Here is a 23,063-nt window from a genome sequence, read left to right on the forward strand (position 1 = left end):
CAAAGGTTATTGATTGTATCAAAGGCAGATCAGAGTCAAGCCTGTTATCTGAAGATGAGCCTGTGCAGAGCAGCCTCGTCAGCAAAACATCACCTGAGTAACAAAAACTCCATGTCCTCACTGCTCCTGATGCTGGGCTCCTGCTCCTCATCAAAGAGCTACCACAAATTGTTTTCAGGCTGAAATGGAATTTTAAATATAAGATGGTTTTAGAATAAAATCAGTTGCTTTTTAATAGCAAAAAAAGAAAAGAGTCGAGGAAAATTGTATATTTAAATGTGTATGTTAAATCCAGCAAGCTTAATAAACAAATTAAATAATAAGTGGCTTAAACAGCCCAATAAAACAGAAATATCATATTTGATTAACAGAAAGCAAGACCCAGCAGTGTGCTATCTATAAAAAAAAAACTTTAAAATGTAAAAACACTTTAAATGTAAAATCTTACATAGGTTAAATAGAAAAGAATGAAAAAATATAAAAACTAATTAAAAGAAAACTGAAGTGGCTATGTCAGTATCAAACCAAGTAGACTCCAGAGCAAAGAATATCATCAGAGATAGAGACATTACATAATCAAAAAATAAAGATCCTTAATGTGTATGCATTTGACCACAGAGATTCAGAACAAATAAACCAAGAATTGATAAAAACTGTAAGGAGAAATAGGCAAACCCATAATTATACTTGGAGATTCCCTACTCTCTTGGTAATCGACAAACCATGTGGACTGAAAATCATGAAGATATAGGTGACTTTCAACAGAATCAGAAAACATGAACCTGAAGTCTCTTCCAGAAAATAGAAAGAGAGGGAAGACTTTCCAACTTATTTTATGAGGCCAGCATTACCCTAACAATTATGTTAGTTAAAGAAATCACAATACAAGAAAACTACAGAGCAATGTTTCTCATGCATGTAGTTGAAAAATCTTTAAATATTAGCAAATTGAATCAAAAATACATTTAAATAATAAATAATATGATACAATCTAGTGAAACTTATCCCAGGAATTCAAGATTGATTCAAGACTCAATCAATGCAATACATGATAACAACAGACTGAAAAAGCAAAAGCAAATGATTATCTTAATAAATGCTAAAAAATAAGATGGCAATATTCAGTATCATATACGATATTTTTAAACCATCCACAATCTAGGAATATAAGAAATTTTCACAGTATAAAAAAAGACATCTGTGAAGAAACTTACAACTGAACTTTCACAACCAATAATAACAGATTAAATGCTTTTCCTCAAAGACAGAGAATAAGACAAGGATGTCTTCTTTCACCACTCCCATTCAATAAAATACTGGAAGTTCTATCATTACAAAAGGCAAGAAAAGGAAATAAAGGCATATAATTTGGAAAGGAAGAACTACAGCTCTATATTAGCAGATGGCATGATTGTATATACAGAAATCTCAAAAATCTACAAAAAAGTTAGCCAAATTAATAAGTGAATTTATCAAGGTTGGTTGCAGAATACTCTGAAGACTTCAAAACATTTCTGAGAGAAAATAAAGAGAATCTATATGAATGGAAAGATATACCAAATTCATGGATCAAAAGACAGCATATTTTTAAGATGTTAATTTTCCTCAAATTGATCACAGTTACAGTCAAAATCTCAGGAGGCTTTTTTTTGGCAAAAACTAACAAATTGACTATAAGATGTCTGTGGAAAAAAATTATATGAAAAAGAACCTAGAAAAAACAAAGCAATTTTTAAAAAGGGCAACATTGGAGGAGGCACACGAGCTGATTTCAAGACTTACTATGCAATTGTAGTAATTAAGACAGTGCACAGTGGCACAAGGAGAGACGTATATACCAATGTAACAGAAGAACAGAAAATCCAGAAAGAGATATACCCATGTGCAGTTCATTGATTTCCAATGAAGGTGCCATGGAAATTCAATAGGGAAAGAATACCTTTTCCAACAAATAATACTGGAAGTATTGGATATCTTTATGAAAAATCATTAACCTCAACCCACTACTTATGCCATATATGAAAATTAATTTCAAATGGGTTGTAGACCTAAAGTTAAAACCTAACTTTTAAAAACTTGTAGGAAAAAATATAGAAAAAAATCTTAATGACTTTGAGTTAGTCAGACTTCTTAGGACACAAAAAAGTGCAAACTGAAAGTGAAAAAAGCTGATGAATACAATTTATAAAGATTAAAAACTTCTGGTCTTTGAAGGACATTGTTTAGAATTTTTTACATTTATTTATTTTTTCAAAAGTTATTGGGGTACAGGTGGTGCGTGGTTACATGAGTAAGTTCTTTAGTGGAGATTTGTGAGAACCTGGTGCACCGTCACCTGAGCAGTATACACTGCACCATATTTGTTGTCTTTTATCCCTCACCCCCTCCCACTCTTCCCGCTAAATTTAAAGACAAACCACAGAGTGTCAGCAGATATTTGCAGAACAGCTATGTAATAAAGGACTTGTGTCCAGAATGTGTAAATAACTCTAACAACTCAATAAAAAAAAAAAAGTAAAACAAAAGTGGACAAAAGTTTCAAACACACATTTCACCAAATAAGATATGTAGATGACAGATAAGTATATGAAAAGATGTTCAACATCATTAATTATTACCATGAGGAAACGTAAGTTAAAACCAAAATAAAATAGCACTCTGTACCCACTAAAATTGCCAAAACTTTTTAAACAAATGACAACAGCAAGTGCTGGTGAGGATGCAAAGCAACTAGAACGTGCATACGTTGCAAAGTGTAATGCAAAGTGGTGCGATCACTTTTGGATACAGTTTGGTGGTTCCTTATGAGGTGAAATATACATTTATCATATGATCTGGCAACACTGAGGTCACATTTCAACATGAGATTTTGAGGGGACAAAACATCCAAACCGTATCACAACACTGGCCCCTCATCCCTCCCTCCTGCCTTCTGGAGTCCCCAGTGTCTATTGTTCCCATCTTTATGGACACGGGTACCTAGTGTTTAGCTAGCTCCAACTGTTAAGTGAGAGCAGGTGGTCTTTGATTTTCTATTTCTGCTTTAATTCACTTAGGATAGTGGCCTCCAGGTGCATCCATGTTGCTGCAAAGGATGTGATTTTGTTCTTTTTTATGGCTGTGTAGTATTCCATGGTGTGTATGTATCGCATTTTCTTTCCTTTTCTTTTTTTAATTTTACTTTAAGTTCTGGGATAGATGTGCAGAACTTGCAGGTTTGTTATATAGGTATACATGTGCCATGCTGGTTTCCTGCACCTATCAACCCGTCATCTAGGTTTTAAGCCCCACATGCATTAGGTATTCGTCTTAATGCTCTCCCTCCCCTTTCTCCCCACCCCAACACACCCCAGTGTGTGATGTTCCCCTCCTTGTGTTCATGCATTCTCATTGTTAAACTCTCACTTATGAGTGAGAACATGCAGTGTTTGGTTTTCTGTTTCTGTGTTAGTTTGCTAAGGATGATGGTTTCTATCTTCATCCATGTCCCTGTAAAGGACATGAACTCATTCTTTTTTATGGCTGCGTAGTATTCCACGGTGTATAATTCACTATTGATGGAAACTTAAGTTGATTCCATGTCTTTGCTCTTGCGAATAGCATTGTGATGAACATGCTAGGGTATGTGTCCTTTTAGTAGAACAATTTATTTTCCTTTGGGTATACCTAGTAATGGGATTGCTGGATCCAAAGGTAGCTTTGTTTTAAGTTCTTTAAGAAATTTCCAAACTGCTTTCCACAGTGGCTGAACTAGTTTATATTCCCACCAACAGTGTGAATGTTCCCTTTTCTCTGCAACCTCCCCAACATCTGCTATTTTTTGACTTTTTATAGTCACCATTCTGCCTGGTTTGATGGTATCTCATTGTGGTTTTGATTTGCATATCTCTAATAATTAATGATGTTGGGCATTTTTTCACGTTAGTCACTCACATGTCTTTTGAGAAGTCTCTGCTCATATCCTGTGCCCACTTTTTAATGGGGTTGTTTTTTCTTGTTGATTTGTTTAAGTTCCTTATAGATTCTGGTATTAGTCCCTTCTCAGGTGCATAGTTGTGAATATTTTCTCCCATTCTGTAGGTTGTCTGTTTACTCTGTTAATAGTTTCTTTTGCTGTACAGAAGTTCTTTGGTTTACTTAGGTCTCACTTGTCAATTTTTGTTTTTGTTGCAATTGTTATTACTATGTTTAAAAAATCAAAAATAAACAGATGAAATTAATTTTAATAATATATTTTATTCACTGCAATATATCCAAAATATTATCATTTCAACATGGAAAGTATGTTATATTTTCAGTACATCTCAATTCTAATTAGCCACTTTCAAGTACTCAGTAACCACATGTAGCTACCGGCTACTCTATTAAGCAAAGTAGATAGGCATCAAAAGATGATTCATGGAATTTAGCAGATTTTGACTGGGAACTGCATGAGACAAGCTTGAGTGGAGTTCAAGACTCAGTTTTATCCTCCATGTCAGCTGCAGTGGGGAGAACCCAGGAGTGCCCAGTTGGGAACCGTCAAAGACCACGTGTGGTACAGTGGGAAAGAATACTCAGAGTGAGAGGCTGTGAGTGTGAGACCTCGGTTTTCCACGGACTAGTTGTAAAATCATAAGCCAGTCGCTTACCTTCTTTGATCTTTGAATAAAGTCAGTGGTGGGGGGTACCTACTCTAAACAAAGTTGCTGTCAGGATAACATGAATGTATCTATATGCTATGGCTACCATAACAAAATGCCACAGACTGGGTGGTTTAAATAACAGGAATTTATTTTCTCACAGTTCTGGAGGCTGGAAGTCCAAAATCAAGATGCTAACAGGGTCGCCTTCTCTGAAGGCCTCTCTCCTTGGCTTGCAGGCGGCCACCCTCTTGTTGCCTCTTCATGTAACCATCCTTCTGAGTTATTTCCTAGTGCCTCCTGTGTCTGAATTTCCTCTTCTTATAAGTATATCAATCAGATTGGATTGGGACCTACCCTGATGGTCTCTTTTTAACTTAAGCACCTCTTCCAAGTTTCTATCTCCAAACACAGTCTGTGGAGGTTAGGAGTTCAACATGTGAATTTAGGGGGAATACAATTTAGTCTATATCAGTGAGTAAAAGAAAGTAGATGCCCTTTGGGTTGCACAAAAGGAGGGAGGGGATATTATTATGGGTTGAAGTCATGGGCCCAACAGAAGGCCATTGCAGTGACCTAACCATGGGGTTTCCCCATCAGAGAGCTGAAGGAAGCCAGGGGACAGTCACTGAATCCCCGTCTCAGGCATTGACTTCCAGCAAACTGCTTTAGGGATACTGTCTCATTACATCTTTTCATTTCAGTATCCAGGGATGTAAGAAAAAGAGAAAGCAAAGAAACAACAACAAATTTCCCTTCCAACCTCATCTCCACTAAAACTTTCATCAGCTTTATCCTCCAGAGACTTGGGCTGTCTCCCAGGCCAGTGGTTCTCAAACTTCTTGTTCTCAGGATTACTTTATACATTTAAGAATATTTTCATTATATATATTATAATTATTAATATTCACTATATTTGAAATTAAAGCAGAAATCATAAAAGCATTCATTTCAAAATCATAATAATGTCATCACATGCTAACATGTTTTTCAATAAACTATATTCTTAAAAGAAACTAGTTAGAAGAGTGACAATGTCTTTGCAAATCTGTTTAATGTCTAGTTTAATAGGAGATGGCTAGAGCCTTCTGTCTGCTTCAGCATTCATTCTGTTCTGTTGTAATATGTTGTTGCGGCTAAAAACATGAAGAAAATTGAGCCTCATACAGATATGTAGTTAGAAAAGGGAGAATGTTTTAGCAATGTTTAATAAAGATAATTATGGATATTCTCCTTTGATACAATCATCTTTCTTAAAGATTAGACAAAATATATGGAAACTGAAATCATATCAATGAACATTTTTGTACTTCATTGTATTAAAATCATCAATCTATCTTGAACTTTGAATAAGCCGTATATCATGCATAATTTTGTAACATCATGCATTGGTCATTTGGAAAATATTGGTCTACTGAGCTCACAGATACTTCAAATGTTGACACATTTCATTATCCATACCAAAAATTCCCATTTGTTAATATCACCACAGATCTCATTATGTAAGTCTTCAAGTATTGAGAGCTGCTAGGCTATGCAATTGTGGCTGTTACAAGATCTTCAAAATTCTAATTTTAATTTGAAAACTTGATTTTTATCATTAGCAACAAATATTACCATTGTTTCTCTTGAAATTAATAGGTTTGCCTTGTTCATTTTCAAGAAGTGTCTGAAAAATGCCTAAGTTTTGATATCCATAGCTTGACTCTGTCATTCTTTCAAGTAAAAATGGCATTCGTTTCATGAGAAAGAGGCTGATTGAGCTCACAACTGAAACAACAAGCACATGAGAACCTTACCTTGAGACAATCATTGTACTCTGCTAAGCAGCCGCAGTGCTTTATTCATCATACTGAATATTCAAAAGATGTGTACTCAAGACTTGAGAGCTAATAAAATTAATAACGTTTACTGCTCTATTAAAAACATTCTTAAGTGACACTGATGCTTTTTTACTGCCTGTGTCTGCAGTGAAGAAGACAGTGACTACTAGTAGCCTGTTGACATTGCCTTGATTTATGCTAAACAATTTTACCCACCATTGTTTTGGCAATGTCAGTGCAAACATCACATAGTGGAAGAGGCAAATAACATATCATTATTGTTATGAAAATTGTTTGACCTTATGGATCCCCTGAAATGTCTCAGAGACTCCCCAGAACTCCAGATCACACTGAAATTTACTCTTCCAGATTTTGAAATCTGAGACTTGGCTTATTTTCTGCCTGAAATACCCATCTGAACTTCTCTACCAGTGAAAATCAAATCCTTCTCTCTGACCCTGTTTGAACTACACCTTACCTATCATCCACATTTCAGTCCCTTCCTTTCTCCTGGGCCAGGGCTGGAGTTGACCAGAAAGAGCTGTTCAGGAAGCTGTCTACAGTGAGGAAGTAGGAAGGGCTCAGATGGAGTCATCATGAGGGTTTGTGCAGAGGGCACAGGTAGGTAGGAATATGTTTCTGGGGCCCATAACCTAAAAGCAGAAAACTTAGATTTGGTAAATTAAAGTTCAAAGGGGATAGGAGCAAGATTGCAACCAGAAGACAGAGCCAAGGGTCAAGACAAAATGGTTGGGATCAAGTGAGTAGAACTGACCAGAAGAAAAGTTATAAGGAGCAGTTAGTAGAGAGACAGTCTATGTAATCAATGAACTCTAGAGAACATGGGCAGATCTCTAAAACATTGTGCAGAAACACAAAGCCAAGAGTTAACAAGCGCAGAATATCCATATTCTTTGGGCCAAAAAACATGAGCTGAGCCAAGAGCCCCAGTGTTTGACAGAGATTTCACAAAGACCTGCATTATTTCTCTACCACTTCCTAATGGTCCTGTTGGCGGAACCCCTCTCCAGGGAAAATAACATTATATTAAGGAAAACACACTTACATATGAAGCTAACAATAAATGTTGTCTAGTTGACTCCATCTTGGGGAAAATCAGGGAATAATTGCAATGGAGAGAGTGAAACTGTGTATGGATAAATATCAGTCGGGCATGGTGGCTCATGCCTGTCATCCCAGCACTTTGGGAGGCCAAAGTAGGTGGATCACTTGAAGTCAGGAGTTCAAGACCAGCCTGGCCAACATGGCAAAATCTGGTCTTTGCTAAAAAAAAAAAAAAAAATAGCCAGGTGTGGTGGCAGGCACCTGTAGTCCCAGCTACTCAGAGGCTGAGGCAGGAGAATTGCTTGAACCCAGGAGGTGGAGGTTGCAGTGAGCCGAGGTTGTACCTCTGCACTCCAGCCGGAGCAACAGAGGGAGACTCTGTCTCAAAAAAAACACACACACACACAAAAAAAAAATTATGAAGAAAAACAGTGTAAGTTCCACAGAAAGGTTAATTGAGCTGAAGTCATTAAGAGAGGATTTCTGGGTGTGCCTATTGTGTCTGTCCCTGACAACTGTGAGCCAACAATTGAAGTCAGTGTAAGTTGGACACCATGTGGTAGCACAGTGGTGTCGCTGTGTTCTTCTGCTCATGAGCAGTGCTACCTGGACGAAACCTTGAAGGGAGCCAAGCATTTCACTGAGCCAGCTGCCTACATGGAGCTCTTGGTGCTTCCTAAGGCCTGAGGGGGTTCATGAGGGTAGAACTGTGAGCCAACAATTGAGGGAGGGCTTGAGTGTTTTAGACAGTTGCTTTGAACACTGATTAGCAGACAAATATCTGTGCACAGGGGCAGTGGCGAGGGGGACCCTTATTGACATGGAATAGGCCTCTGAGGGTGGACCTCTTGAATGTATCAGTTTAGGTCAGGGGAGTGTAATCTGGAGTTCACAGTGAGGGCTCAGCACCTATAATGGGAAACAAACCCTGAGGCTGGACTGGTCATTGGAAATTGGTAAGGAAGAAGAAGAGCCAGTAGAAGGCAACGGGAAGGAATTTAAACATGGCAGGACATGGTGACCCAGGAACATGGGTGATAGAAATCAGAAGCCTATTAGGAGTGGTGAGCATATTGGTCCTTCATTAGCTTCCTAGATGGCTTTCAACAACATAAATTTATTCGTTGGCAGGCCTAGAGGTTAGAAGTCTAGAAGCAAGGTGTCAGCAAGGTTTATTCCTGCGGGGAGGCGCTGAGGGAGAGTCTGTTCCATGCCTGTCTCCTAGTTTCTGGTGTTGCCTCCTTTTATTTTATTTTATTTTATTTATTTATTTTTTAGACAGAGTTTCCCTCTTATTGCTCAGGCTGGAGTGCAATGGCTCGATCTCAGCTCACTACAAACTCCATCTCCTGGATTCAAGCGATTTTCCTTCCTCAGCCTCCCAAGTAGCTGGGATTACATGCGCCCACCCCATGCCACACTAATTTTTTTTTTTTTTTTTTTTAGTACTGACGGGGTTTCACCATGTTGGTCATGTTGCCTGCAATTCTTGGTGCACCTTGACCTGTAGATGCATCTCTCTAATCCCTGCCTCCATCATCACATGGCGAACTCCCCGGGTGTGTCTCTCCTCCTTTTCTAAGGGCACCAGTCCTGTTGGTTTAGGGCTCACTCTAATGACCTTATCTCAATTTAATTGTATCTGCAAAGATCCTATTTCTAAATAAGGTCACATTCACAAATGAAGAGTATGAGGGTTTCAACCTATCTTTGGGGGTGAGAGGGACACAGTTCAACCTATAATAGGCCCAAATCATAGAGGGTGGTGAATTTACAAGCAGATGGAGTGGGAATGACATTTAGAAATCCAAACAGATGTCAGCCCCACTGATGACGATCAACCACAACCCTGTGGGTTGTGGGTTCTGTTGAGCAAAGCTGACAAGACCAAAACATAGGAATCCTAGATCTCAGCATGCCAGAGTATGCAGTAAATCATCAAGATCAGGCACTCAGGAACAAGGCAGGGGGTCTAGATCAGGATAGGGGACCAACATCGGGGCTCCTTCTGGGCCGAATCCCTTCCTCCAGGCTCCTGAAAACCCCACCTGTCTGGGTCTGTCTAATCTTGCACTTGTCAGGCAAGAGGTCCCTGCTATGAAGAGAGAAGAGCTGGGGGCCAGAGACTAGAGCGGGAAGGGATTCAGTCAAGGCTGACACTGACCCCAGAGGATGAGCCCTTGGGGGAAAATCATCTCTTCATGACGTAGCCTCCTGAGCCCAAGTTTTGCCTGTAAAACTAGAACAGGTTCCATCCACCCTGAACTACACACCCTTTCTCGTCTTGGTTTCTCTCTGCAATGACTCACTGGTCTGAGCACGTTCCTCCCCACATCAGGGATGGGAAGCACGGAGAAGACAGTGGTCCAGCGCCCTCTGAAGTCATTGGCGACAGCGATGGAAGTAGTTGGGGGTTGACAGTAAAGTTGGAGACTGAAATTATTTGAGCTCTTAAAGTGGGATAATAAGGTAACTTTCCTCCTCCTGGTATGAGCTCATTTAATTGTAAAGATCTTAATAAATTCAGCCTGATTAACTCCAACCTTGTGGGGGAAGGTTATTCAGTGTTGTGGAATTAATTTTAAACAGAAGCAAAAAAAAAAAAAAAAAAAAAATAGAGTGAAAAGAAAAAATCTTCAGTGCAGGATAAGGTGGGAGGGAGGTGTGTGTGCAGGAAGTCAGGGTTGGGGGGCACCCACTAGGCCTGCTCTAGAAACCATACCAGGGCCCCTGATTGATCAGTTGCTTTCTCAAACACGGTGGAGCCTCGGGTAACTCCCCCAGGCTGAGAGCAGTTTGATTTGTATACACCCCAGGGCTAAGGTAAAGTGCGAACTCCTCAGGGGTCCACAGGAGTATCCAGGACCCCTGTCCTGCTCAGTCTCCACCTGTCCACCCCAACCTGGTGTTCTCTTGGTCCTGAGTAGTTTCTGTGTCCATGCTTCCACTGTGCTTAGAAGCCAGGCACCCACAGCTTTTGCTTTCAAGCTCTTTTTACCAGCTGTCTATATATAGGTAAGTTTCTCTCTTTGGACGTCAGTTTCCTAATGAGGCCAACGATCCTCATTGCAAGGATTAGGTACAGATGGAGTGCTTAGCCCAGTTCCAGGAGCATAACAGCTGTAACTATTATCACTGCCCTGTCATTGGTCTTGCTGTGTACTTTCTGTGGCTTTCCACCCCTGTGGTCCCCATGGACTCTGGCTGAGATGCGGCCCCTGACTCTCCCCATCTCAGACCTCTCTATTCACCTGCTTGAGTGCCCAACATTGGCATGGACCTACAGGCCAGACTGAGCAATCTGAAAAAGGAAGTCCATTCATCAAAATACCATTCACTCGGGCCAGGCACTGCACTCTATGTATCATAGGCATTATAGCTAAGCCTCGGGGCAGTCTTAGAATCCTATTCTAGAAAATGGGGATCAGGGAGTTTAGAGAGATTTAATGGCATGTGTTTGAGGCTGAGGAAGCCTAGTTCATTACCTACACCCACACCCATAGTCCCTATGGTTTCTAAACAATTTGAGAAATTGAAATAAGCACTATTCAAACAGCCTCTGGTCTATTGCCCAAAGTTCAGGGCTGCCTTATAAAATTGGACTGAAGAACATGGCTCTGACCAGAAGCAGAAAGAGGACTTTTTTTTTTTTTGAGACGGAGTCTCACTTTGTCACCCGGGATGGAGTGCAGTGGCACAATCTCAGCCCTCTGCAAACTCCACCTCCAGGGCTCAAGAAATTCTTCTGCCTCAGCCTCCTGAGTAGCTGGTACTACAGATGCATGTCACCACACCCAGCTAATTTTTGTATTTTTAGTAGAGACGGGGTTTCACCATGTTGGTTAGGCTGGCTTCGAACTCCTGACCTCATGATCCACCTGCTTCAGCCTCCCAAAGTGCTGGGATTACCCAGGCTGGGATTACCCCACCCAGCCAGAAAGAGAAATTTCTACTCCTTTCCTTTGAATTTAGTTGATCTTGGTCTAGGTAGAGCTGCTGGGCAACAGCAGGCCTCCCTGTTTAGGGCTGGGAGGGACCAAAATGGGAATAGAGTTCTGCTCAATGAGCTCAATCCATGGGAGAAAAAAGCCCAGTGCAGGATGTGTGGGGCTCAGGTTAAGCCAGAGGGATCAAGAACACACAGCTGGGGCCACTTGGGTTTACTGCACAGCCCCATCTCAGTGGGAGACAAACATGAGACACAGGTGTCATTCTCCAGCCACCGTCCAGCTGTGTGCCTTGACTCTTCCTCTTGGCTGAGCAACAGAGTCCCTGATTTGCTGGTCACTTTCTGCATCTGAAAGTCAGCCAGGTTTAAAACACACAATTGAGATCTGATTCAAAGTTCTCACCATGAAGTAGGAAGAGGACTCCCTCTGCTCCTTTGCTCCTTCCACTCTGTTGGAAATAGATGCTCAGTGTTGCAAAGAAAAATTAGCACTGAGACAAGGGATCTTTTAGCAAGGCAATTTTTACTTCCTGAACTGCAGGAAGGGTACCCTGGCTAGCCATCGTGCCATGAGAGTACAATGAACAAACAAAACAGACAAATTTATCCCTTACGCATTTGGGGTCATCCTTACTGCTGCGTCTGATCTCTGTTGGCTGGAACCAGACCTCAGGATCTAAAACCCGATTGGCTAATAACTTAAAACTTTTTTAAACAGGTAAAAACAATGGAGAGCTGAGACATGCCTGTGAGCATGTCCAGCACAGATATCTTGGTTAAAGTATAAGGACATAGCATGTACTATGTGCCTGTAAACATGGCATGTCTAACATAGGCTAGAGCTTAACAAAGTTATTAGCAAACTTATTCTTTAACAAGAAAGGAAACTTTTAAAAGGAACTTTTCTACTTCCCACACACTCCATTCTTTGAAGCAAGGAGAGATAGATTCTTCCTCTAAGACCTTTCCTTCCCTCCGTTGCTCAGGCTGTAGACATCTTTCCCTAAGCACCCTCCCCTATACCGCCTCTCCATGTTAGTTCAGGCCTGGATAAGCCACAGCTGTAGGTATCTCTGCTACTCAAACAAGGTTGAAGCAAGAGGCCAGGACAATGAGGATGGTGAGCAGGGGTGGATGAGGATCCCAGAGTCTTGTGGCCAGAAAGAACCCTCAAGGCCACTCAGCTTGGCTTCCCATCATTACTATTTCTGGCATGCCCCATGCTCTTTCCCAGCATCATCCCCACCATCATTGTCTCTTTGCTATTACCTCCCCACCAGCAGGTCTGCCACCCACAGTCATTCGGGTCATGCCCTGTTGGAGGATACCAGACCTGAGGGTGAAAGGGGCTAAAATGCAACCACATAAATCTGGCCCAGACCCTGCATCTGTCGAGGAAAGGCTTTTTTTTTTTTTTTTTTTTTTTTTTGAGATGGAGTCTTGCCGTGTCCCCCAGGCTGGAGTGCAGTGGTGCAATCTTGGCTCACTGCAACCTCCATCTCCTGGGTTCAAGCAATTCTCCTGCCTCAGCCTCCCAAGTAGCTGGGATTACAGGCACACACCACCATGCCCAGCTAATATTTTTAGTGTATTTAGTAGACACAGGGTTTCACCATGTTGGCCAGACTGGTCTCGAACTCCTGACCTCATGATCTGCCTGACTTGGCCTCCCAAAAGCCTGGGATTATAGACGTGAGCCACCACGCCCAGCCAAAAGACTCTTGTCATGTCTTGGTCTCCCCACAGAGGGTACCTATTTCTAATTCACGCGTGTGCACAACGCCAGGCTCAGCCAACTGATCTCCCCGCATCCAGCCTTACCTTCACTACTCTCCGCATCCCGTCTGCTACACCCCAAATCCATCCTCCATGCAGCAGAGTGGTCTTTCAGAAAGCACTCATCTGACCATATCACTCATCTGCCTAAAATCCTTCAAGAACCCCTCTTTGCCCTCAGCATCAATTCTAAACTCTTCACCTGGTCTTGTGAAACTCTCTATGATGGCTGACCTGACTCTCAGCCCCTCCCTCCTCCTCTCCCCCAACACTTGTGCCATAGCTAAGCTGAACTTTCCACTTTTCCATGTGGCAGATGTGGCTCCCTCAGTCCCCCCTCCCCAAGTTTGCACATGCTGCCTCCTCTACCTGAAATGCCTTCTCCTCCACATCCCTTTGCTTGGGTAACTATTGTCCATACTATACGTCTCAGCTTATACAAACCCTCATCAGGAGGTCTTGCCCTAACAAGGTTAATGTGGATTTTTTTTTTTTTTTTTGGAGACTGAGTCTCGCTCTGTATCCAGGCTGGAGTGGAGTGGTGCGATCTTGGCTCACTGCAATCTCCGCCTCCCAGGTTCAAGTGATTCTCCTGCCTCAGCCCCCTGAGTAGCTGTGACGTCCAGCTAATTTTTGTATGTGTGTGTGTGTATATATATATATATATATATATATATATTTTTTTTTTTTTTTTTTTCTTAGTAGAGATGGGATTGATGGGATTTCACCAAGTTGGCCAGATTGGTCTCCATCTCTTGATCTGATGATCCGCCTGCCTCAGCCTCCCAAAGTGCTGGGATTACAGGCATGAGCCACTGTGCCTGGCCAATGTGGATTTTTTAAAAGCATCATTTAGTCAGAGTTGTTGTTTAGCTAAGGGTTATGACCCATAAGCAACCTGGAAATCTCATTTATTGGTTACAACCAGCATTTTTTTAAAAGATGAAATGGAGTAGAAGAAAATAGAATAAAGAATACTAGAGTGAATTTCTCTGCATTTGGTAAAACTGTTGAAATTGCATGTGTGCGCACATGTGTCCTGGGTTGTGATATACAATGTCTCTCACTGTGGATAATGGTCCAAATCTTTGGAAACCACAGCTGCAGGTATCTTGCTGCCCAGCCCAGGCTGAGAATGATTGCTTTAGTTTTTCAGGGCTTCTAGAGTCATGGAATTGTTGACTGAAGTAAATGATCAGAATGGGAAGGAAGGCAGCTGCTCACACTGTCTGGCTCCAAATGGTAACTGCCGCTGAAGTGCTCTGACTATGCCCACGTTGTGTTTCTGAGGCTTCCGCCTCCCTTGACAGCTACCACTCCCAGGTTCTCAGTCCTTCTCCTACACACCCAGCCTATAGAATTTGTTTTGGAGATGTTCGTGGCCCAGATGTGTGTCTGTGAGCTGGTGAGTGTCTTGCAAGTACATCACAGGGCAACTACTTTCAAAAACGGGATGACTCTCAGATGGCAATGATAGAAGCTGTCTTCAGCTGCCAAATTTCACTGTACCCCAACCATGAAGTTCTTGTGGGATCTACTCTTGGCAGGTAGCTCATACTTGGCCTTCATGTCCCCACTGTAGCCTGTGACTGAGAGGCCCTGCTGGATAGCCAACATGATGTATACCTTGCTTCACATCCAGGTCCACTGGCTCCCTGAGAACAGCACTTAGCAGATTCCCACAAACAAGGACATTCATCTTTGTCAGCCCTAATGAACCACATTTGTCAGACAGGAACCAGAGAGCAGCTGTGTTGGAGGGAGACAAATCACTTAATCCAAGCCTCCTGATGTGGCAGCCCCTGGCACGAAGGAGATCATGGCATTTAACTACGGAGGGGCCTGAAGAACTCACGTGTGGGGAGGACTGGTTGCCCTCAACTCTTCCTATCAGGAACGAGTGTGTGAATTGCTTAATGCAGTGTGTGCATTGGCTGGTGCTTCTCTCCTGTATGCTTCACTTGGCTCCGGGGATGTACACCCTGCAGATGCCTGGGCAGGAAGAGAGAGACAGGAGGTAGCAGCCTCTGTTTCCAGCCTGATGCAGGCCCTAGAAAAATGACTGCGTTCAGTGTCATCTCTTCTGATCTCACCAAGTTGCTCCCATTTAAATGTCTACAAAAGAGTCTTAGATCCAAGGGACAGAAACCCATCCCCAATGAGCTCAGGCCAAACGGGATGGATTGACTCATGGACTGTGAGGTTGAACAGCTGTGCTGACACCGAGGTAGGGGTGCAGCTGGGCTTATGAACAAGGGCATCCAGGAACTCACGCATGACCTGGCACCTCTGCTGTCTCTCCATGCTTCTCTTGGCATGCCGGCTTTGTTCTTTCTCCCTGTAGACAGGCTTCCTCCTTCGCAGGGAAATTTTGACATTGACAGCCTTCAAATTTTACCTCTTAGGGCTCCCACCACTGGAAAGGTTGATAGATGCTTTTGTTGGCCCCAAACTGAAGAGAGAGGGGGAAAAAATATCCTCCCAGGAAAGAGCTCTGAGCTCTGATTGGCCATTTCAGGGCAATTGCCAACTCAGTCATGTATGGCATGAGAGATAGAGTCACCTAGGGCAGTTCCCATGTGAACCACATGGCTGGAATCAGAGAGGAACAGTTATTGGGAAAAGGTGGGAGTCCTCAGCAGACATGCCCACTTTGATGGCCTTTGCCCTCACTTCCCCCAAATCCCTATCCAACTCAGCTCCTTCTTCTCTGTAACTACTTTCAGGTCCAGAGGAAGAAAACCACTCCTTTCCCCAAAGACACTGCAGGGAATAAGGTCCGGCGGAATGAGTGAGGTTTTATAATCTTTTTTTTTTTTTTTTGAGACGGAGTTTCGCTCTTGTTACCCAGGCTGGAGTGCAATGGCGCGATCTCGGCTCACCACAACCTCCGCCTCCTGGGTTCAGGCAATTCTCCTGCCTCAGCCTCCTGAGTAGCTGGGATTACAGGCACACGCCACCATGCCCAGCTAATTTTTTGTATTTTTAGTAGAGACGGGGTTTCACCATGTTGACCAGGATGGTCTCGATCTCTTGACCTCGTGATCCACCCGCCTCGGCCTCCCAAAGTGCTGGGATTACAGACTTGAGCCACCGCGCCCGGCCATGAGTGAGGTTTTATAATGCTGCCTCCTACCAATCCAATTTTCAGAGCTATGTGTGACATTCAGAAGTGGCACCAGGACAAATGCTGGGCTTGCCAGGTAGTTTTACTTTGTTGATTTTGACAGTCAAATATCCCTGAGGCCAGGATCCTGGTGGACTTAGCATATTTACTAAGCTGCTCCTAATCTCCAGCAGCCCTGGGTGCTCAGATACACCCAACAGAATAAGAATTGTACTTTTGAATGACAGTTCACTAACACAGTTGGCAAAAGCACTTCACATTCATTTTCTCAGTGGCTTTCAAATTTTTTCTACCATGAACCTCAGTAAAAACTACATCTTAGAAACAAAACAATACATTTTGCCTCATGATCTAGTACACAAATATTTTTACAAAACTAAGTTTCAAAAAATCATACCTACCCTTACTAGAGTGATAAGACTTGATGTTTTTAAATTATGTTCTTTCTTTTCTATTCTATTTTTATGTCACTCAGATTTTTTCATGACTAAACCTACATTTTGATAAACATGTACAGCCTCATTTATTCTCCCCATATTATTATCCTCATTAAGCAGTCATCTTTATAGCAAGAGCTCCATGAAGAATGTACCTTCTGGATGCCAGACCCTCGTCTAGGCTTTTTATATGTGATCCCACTTAATACTCTCAGTACTGATTTTAATAACTGATCCTCAGATTCCTTATCTGAGGATTGTTTTTATTGCATGGATAAGGAATCTGAGGCTCAGTTATTAAAATCAGATGTTAAACTGTTAAATGGCAACACTGAAATCCATCAGACGATGAAACTATTACTATCACCACCTGGCTCTCCAAGACTTGGTAAGCCCCCGAGCAAAATCATATGCTGGGTAGATTGAAGATGTCTACAAGGTCTTTGACACTCCTCCTATGACAGATGGGGCCTAATCTCCATCCTCTTAAATCTGGGCTGGTCTTAGTGATCTGCTTAACCAACCAAATGAGGTAGAATGGATGTACTAAGACTACTGATGGTACATCAGAAGAAGCCTTGGAACATCTCCCTGGGTTTCTTGGGCCTTCTCTCTAGGTGCCTTGGGCCATCATTTGAGAAGTTCGGCTGCCCTGAAACCACTATTCTGAAGCAACAATGTGTGTATCCTCTGGTCGACAGTCCCAGCTCAGTTCAGCCTTCCAGCTGTCCCCAGCAAGAAGCCAGATATATGAGCAAAGATGTCTTGACCAAGCCAGACTAACCCAGGTGAAACAGACGAATCACCCAGCTGAGCCCTGCCCTAATTCCTTACCCACACAATTATGAAACATAGTAAATTAGTTACTTGTCTTAAGCCATGAAGTTTTGGATATTTTGCTTACAGCAATAGATTGCCTGAACATAAGCTTCAAGAGCTCCAAACCACCATCAGCTTCCAGCAGAAAGGCTATTGGGAGCGTGTGCCTTTTCTCTCTGCAACTCATGGTAGATTAGGTGAAGTTTCAACCCCACCATAAGAATTCTGCTGAAAATGTGCTAAGGCCACTCCCCACCACTTTCCTTCCCCTTCTCTGTTGCTGAGGCTTCAAGTAAAGATTCTTTATTCTATGAATAAGAAGATGCACTCAGTGAGGACTTTGAAGTCTTTCCCACCCCATCCTGTACATGTTAATCTCCCCCATGAGTCACTAGCCTGAAGCATGGGTGACTTTCAGACAGCAGGTGTCTGCCAACTGAGAGGGAAAATGTGCCAGGCATGAAAGTGGGGATAAATAATAGAAAAGCATTTTCTTGCATTTCTACATGAGTCTCAGGGTATCCTGACAGACAGCAGAGGGAGGTAGAAAAACAGCCCTGATATCAAAAAGCTTTTCTTCTTGAAAGGAAGCTTTGTAGCAATTGGGCCCAACACCATACATCGAAAGAAAAAAGGAACCCCAAGCAAACCACACCCCCCAGGAGAATGTACTGTTTGGGATAGGGTTGGGGAGGTAGAGGGTAGTGGAGGAGAGGTGCAAAAACTGTTTGTTAATATTTACCCAAATTAATAAGATGTTGAGCAACAGCTTCTATGCAAAAGCCACAGTTAAAATTAGTAAGTAGTTCATCCTGTTCTAACAATATGGAATAATTAATTTCCACACTTGGTTTTTTTTCTTCGTAAGCAGTAATTAAAGAGAAATATTATATACCTGCACCTGTTTTTCACTGTTGGCTTACCACAGTGAGTAAATCCAATCTTTTATTGATGAGAAGAGATGCACATTGGGAATCTGTAGGAAGAGCATCAAAACCCCTCCAGCCTTCCCTTGAGACGTGTGAGAAATCTCAAATTATTAAACCATATGGAGGCCATACTGCTAGCTGGTTGTTCCCACTGCGGGGATGAGGCCTAATTTCTAATTTCCTTCTGACTTTCAGCTCCTCTGAAGGTTTCAGGGCTGTTGAAGGAGTGAGGCTTGTCTGCCGAGTAAGGAGACTCCTGTGAATTGGTTACCCAGAAGACAAAGACAGAGCTGATTTCTTCATCCTCTTTCTGCTGCCTTCTCACTGGGCCTGGATTCTCTGCCCCCCAGTGCATGTGCGAGAAATGGCCCCAGGGAGAACAGACCAAGTTCAAGTTCAGAGGCTCCTGGTGCCCCTCTGTGGACTCTAGCCATCTCTAACCAGCTTATCTGTCGTTGTCCTCAGACAAAGGGCTTCAGCCACACTGTTAAAGGGAGGCCAGAGCTGGAAGAGACAGGAGAGCTAATATTTGTACAGCACTTCACAATTTATTCTTTACAGCTCTCACACTCTTTATGCAAAGTTACTTTGTTCTCCAGCTAAATCCCAGCAGGGATCCTGCCACCGCTGCTGCTTGGAAATTCTCATTCCTGCCCTTGGTCTCTGATGCTGCTCTACAACTCAGGCATCCTGGACAAACAGATGCCATGGCGAGGAACACCCTGCCCCTCCTTGAACTCCAGTGGGTTTTGTTCCTGGAAATGGGCTGTGCATCAGAATAATGCAAGTAGCCTCTGGTATATCACTCAGGTGGGAACAAAGATAATTAGAGGCAATGGGCCCTGACGGAGGACTTGGAGTATACCTTTTCTATTTTCTTTTCTTTTCTTTTCTTTTTTGAGACGAAGTCTTGCTCTGTCACCCAGGCTCGAGTGCAATGACACTATCTTGGCTCACTACAACCTCTGCCTACCAGGTTCAAGTAATCCTCCCACTTCAGCCTCCCAAGTAGCTGGGACTACAGGTGCCCGCCACCACACCTGACTAATTTTTTGTATTTTTAGTAGAGATGGGGTTTCACCACATTGTCCAGGCTGTTCTTGAACTCCTGACCTCAAGTGATCCACCCGCCTTGGCTTCCCAAAGTGCTGGGATTATAAGCGTGAGCTACTGTACCCTGCCGAAGTATGCCTTTTATTAGACACAAACATGAGCATTGTTTATTCAGCTCCAAATGATACAACTTGGGCTGACAAGTAAACATACGTCCCACAGACCCTACAGTGACTGGTTGTGCAGCACCTGCCACACTGACATGTAATTTAACTTACTGCCTACAACCTTTGCTCAACTGTGAGCTGCGTGAGGCCAGGAAACCATCTTGCTCACTATCCAATGCCTTATATCGGGGCATAGGAGAGTTGCCCTGTAATGAATTGGTAAATTAACAACTGGGGATTTGAGAACCTTCTTTCTGAGCTGGAGCATTCTGTACTAAGACCTCCTTGTGACTTCTAACCCAGTTACTGCAGGGAAAGGGAGAGGGGGCTAATCCCCTCTCCAGGGGTCTGGACCGCTTAGAATTCTTGCTCAGGTCACCGGGAACATAGCTACCGCTGCTGATGCTCCCCTATTCCGTCTGGGGTCCTAATTCTTGGGATTTCTTTCTAAGCAGCAATGTCAGAAAGGATTATAGAAGACACAAGGTGAGTAAGTGCCTGCATGGTTTATTACTTCCAGTGACTTGACTAGGATTGGATGGAGAAGCACCAGGTCCCTAGAACCCTGGAGGTGCCCAGCTAAAGTCACCCTGTAGAGGTGCACTCTTCTTCTTAATGACATCATTCTTTGTGGCACCCTCCCTCCTAAACTCCATAAACTCCATAACATCCCACTGTCTTGGCTCAACTGTGGGGGACCATGATTTTCATTTGATTTTTTTTTTCTTTGAGATGGAGTTTGACTCTTATCACCCAGGCTGGAGTGCAATGGTGCAGTCTCTGCTCACTGCAACCACCACCTCCTGGGTTTAAGCAATTCTCCTGCCTCAGCCTCCTGAGTAGCTGGGATTACAAGAGTGCACCACCCTCCTGGCTAATTTTATATTTTTAATAGAGATGGGGGTTTCACCATCTTGGCCAGGCTGGTCTCGAACTCCTGACCTCAGGTGATCTGCCCACCTCTGCCTCCCAAAGTGCTGGGGCTACAGGTGTGAGCCACCATGCCTGGCCGGTGATACACACTTAAACAATCAGATCTCAGGATAACTCACTCCCTATTGTGAGAACAGCACCAAAGGGGAAATCTGCCCCCATGATCCAATCACTTCCCACCAGGCCCCACCCCCAACATTGAGGATTACCATTTGCTCTGAGATTCGGGCCTGGACACAGACCCAAATCATATCACTATGTAATAGTTACTCCTTGTCGTAGGCAGAATAATAGCTCCCTAAAGACATCCATAGTTCAGTGGGTGCAGTGGCTCATGCCTATAATCCCAGCACTTTGGGAGGTCAAGGCAAGTGGATCACCTGAGGTCAGGAGTTCAAGACCAGCCTAACCAACATGGAGAAACATGTCTCTACTAAAAATACAAAATTAGCTGGGCATAGTGTCAGATGCCTGAAATCCCAGCTACTGGGGAGGCTGAGGCAGGAGAATTGCTTGAACCCAGGAGGCAGAGTTTGCAGAGAGGGAGATAATGCCACTGTACTCCAACCTGGGCAATAAGATCAAAACTCCATCTCAAGAAAAAAAAAAAGATATCCACAGTTCTAGCTGACCTTAAAATGGGACCATTACCCTGGATTAGCTGGGTGGCCCTGATCTCAAGGGTCCTTAAATGTAGAAGAGGGAATCAGAAGAGAGAGCCAGAGACGTGGCTGCAGGAGAAGGAAGGGACTCAGCCTGCCAGTGCTGGAGGGGCACCAGCCTAGGAGCATAAGCAGCCTGTACAAGCTAGAAAAGACAAGTTAGTTGATTCTCCCCTAGAGCCTCCAACACTAGGGAGAAGAGTCTGTGTTCTCCAGAACACAGAACATGGTTCTGCCAACACTTTGACTGTAGCCCCGTGGGGCCTTCTGACCTACAGAACTACAGGATCATAGATCTGCATGGTAATTGGTCACAGCAGCATTAGGAAACTAGTACATCTCCTCTAGTCTCTGCTTCCCACTCCACACCGCCACATCCATAGCTGCTCCTGCTAACTCGAATATAACCACATGTACAATCACAAAGAGCTTTTGCCATTGTCCAGAACCAGGGCACGTCCCCTGACTGCTCCTTCCCATATGTGAAAGAAACCACTGGCCTTGGATGAAGAGTCTCTGCTATTGAGACTTCAGCACCTCAGTTACAACACACATGTTTCCAAGGAGCTAAGAGTTCAATGGGAAGCACACTGCTGGGACCTGCTGGAGTGGGTTCAAATGATGAAGCCCACAGAGTCTCTCTCTGCAGGTTTTTTCACCAGCCTCCCAAGTTAAGCTGGTTATCCCACCCCATAATCACACACACACCCACCAATACACCAGGAGCCAGGGCAATGGGTGTGGTCCCCATTTGGTTCTCACAGGATAGTGATGCTCACCAAGGAGAGCAAGTGGCATTCACCGAATCCTTCCCCCTCACCACCCGTCCAGTCCTGCACACCTGGCTTTCTGACCTTCCCAGGAGAACTGAGGACCACAGACCCACATGGCCAGTGCTTGGAACATCAGCAGGCTCTTAGAAGAGTCTGGCCCCTCTGGCTATGGGCACTGAAATCTCAGGAGCAGATCACTGACCCTCAAAGCTGTGACCTGGGCAACAGAGCCTGCCTGCAATCGGGACTCAAGGCTGGGCATCCTCATTCTCTTCTCACTGGTGCCCATGGGTGATATAGGCCCTCAATGCTGGCTGTGGCTACTATTCAAAGTACCTTGGAGTTGAGCCCATTATATTCAGAAAGGATCTGGAACAAGTCCTCCTGCAGTTCAAACCAAGTGGGAAGAGGGTAAGTTGGGGTGGATAGATTCGGAGTCATACCTGGGTTGGGCTCAACAGGAACCATGGGCAACCAGAAGCAGATAAAGCCACAAGCAAGGTCCTGGAATTTACTGGGGTCCACAACCAAGGGAGCAAGTGCTATTGGGAAGTCCCAAGGACTTAGGTGACTTAGGAAAGGATCAAGCAGTTAGGGGGAAATGAAATCAAAGAGTCTTAAGGGATGGCCATGAAGATTGGCCTCAAATTCCATGAAGGAATTTGGGGATACTGGGCCCATGCTAAGCCTTTGTTCTGAGAGTGAGTCCCTCTTCCTTGTAGATATTCTGCCTGTAACCTGTAAATTACCCTGGCCTGCTGAGCAAGACAGCCTAGTGACTTATCATAGTACCGGCATAGAACTAAATAATGCACACACTCAGTCAATGACTAAAGTCTTGAATCTATTGATTTTGACTGTTTTACCCATGTCCAACCACAAAACTGAAACCTTTTGGATTTTTTGCTATAAGCATTCATGCATAGCT

General features: G+C 43.4%; 1 long non-coding RNA gene across 1 annotated transcript in view; it reads right to left on the reverse strand.

Moving 5' to 3' along the window:
* Window positions 1–3,168: 3,168 nt before the first annotated feature.
* LOC135270959 (uncharacterized) overlaps window positions 3,169–23,063 on the reverse strand; it is a 36,872-nt gene continuing 16,977 nt past the window's right edge. Inside the window, exon 3 of the long non-coding RNA XR_010339101.1 lies at window positions 3,169–3,273. This is a non-coding gene — a long non-coding RNA (uncharacterized LOC135270959). The remainder of the gene's footprint in view (window positions 3,274–23,063) is intronic.

Source organism: Aotus nancymaae, unplaced genomic scaffold (assembly GCF_030222135.1).
Source record: "Aotus nancymaae isolate 86718 unplaced genomic scaffold, 86718_ANA_hifiasm-v0.15.2.pri h1tg000072l, whole genome shotgun sequence".
NCBI lineage: Eukaryota > Metazoa > Chordata > Mammalia > Primates > Aotidae > Aotus > Aotus nancymaae.